The sequence below is a fragment of the Quercus lobata genome, chromosome 2 (assembly GCF_001633185.2).
Source record: "Quercus lobata isolate SW786 chromosome 2, ValleyOak3.0 Primary Assembly, whole genome shotgun sequence".
In the NCBI taxonomy this organism is placed as follows: domain Eukaryota; kingdom Viridiplantae; phylum Streptophyta; class Magnoliopsida; order Fagales; family Fagaceae; genus Quercus; species Quercus lobata.
The window spans coordinates 50,349,406-50,350,576 of record NC_044905.1 but is presented as its reverse complement, the minus strand read 5'-3'; the positions used below and the strand labels follow the sequence as shown (position 1 = coordinate 50,350,576).

The window sequence follows — 1,171 nt, the reverse complement described above, 5'->3', positions numbered from 1 at the left end:
TAATTTATTTATCATAAATTGTTCAATTTCACTTTTTATTTATTCATACTTATTAAATAAATATTCATTACTTATAAATATTAAAAAAAATTGTGCATTAATGTGCAAGTTAGCAACTAGTGTATGTGTATGTTAAAAGGGATTAAGAGTTAAGAGAAAGAATTTGCTGCATATATAAAAAAGAAAAAAGGATAAGAGATTTGGTCAGCATAAAGATTTTCTTTTTCTTTTTATTTTGGGGGGTTTGTTTGGGGGGGTAGATAAAAGGCATAAAGAGTGTTGATAACGAGTCAACGACATGTACAAGGGAACTGTGAAAGCTGAAATATAGCACTTATAAATTATAATATTAATAAAAATCGTCAAAGAGGGTCAAGATGGCCGAGTTGGTCTAAGGCGCCAGTTTCAGGTACTGGTCCGAAAGGGCATGGGTTCGAATCCCATTCTTGACATAATGTTTTTTTCCTTAAAAAACCTTCAATTTGGTAAGGATTAAGGACTGTGATCGTCAAGCTTAGTTCCTTTACTTTGTTGAAAAGTTTGAGGCAAACTTTAGCTTAGTTCCAATTATTCAAACATGGTTATTTTGTTTCCCAAAAAGCTCAAGTTGTTCATGAGTTTTGTTTAGTTAGTTGAGTAAATTAACTTATACAATTTTTATTCAGATTTTTTTTTATTCGCTAATGCACCAATCATTATTCTGAAGATTCTATAATTAATTAATGTACCATTCAAATAGTAATTCTTATGGTGGTAGGCCACGATTTGATATATACTTTATGTTAGCACTTTTATGGATCTTCAATTAACTTTACCATGTAAATTTTCTATAAATCCTAGCTTTTCCATGATCTGTGAGACATTTCCGTCCAACAAACAGGGCTTGGATTTGTACCCCATCAGTCATCTCGTAATAGCAAGCCGTTCTCAGTGCATAATATTGATATAAGTTTTCAGAACTCATGAGGATTAAACTTTCAAGTTTCAAGACATGTGATTGTGATTACCAAAAAAAAAAAAAAAAAAGACATGTGATTGTAATAAAATCAGCATCCGACATTCAATCTAAATTTTCAATGGAGAAATTATAATAACCTCCATTTGAGGTTTGAAAAATATATCAAAACCTCTTTTTCATTTTGACTAAAGTGCAAATTACACCCTTCAAGTC

General features: G+C 30.5%; 1 non-coding gene across 1 annotated transcript; it reads left to right on the top strand.

Moving 5' to 3' along the window:
* The first annotated feature begins 371 nt into the window (after window positions 1-371).
* Window positions 372-452, top strand: TRNAL-CAG. The gene has a single exon. It is a non-coding gene; the product is annotated as a tRNA-Leu (tRNA).
* The last annotated feature ends 719 nt before the right edge of the window (window positions 453-1,171 follow it).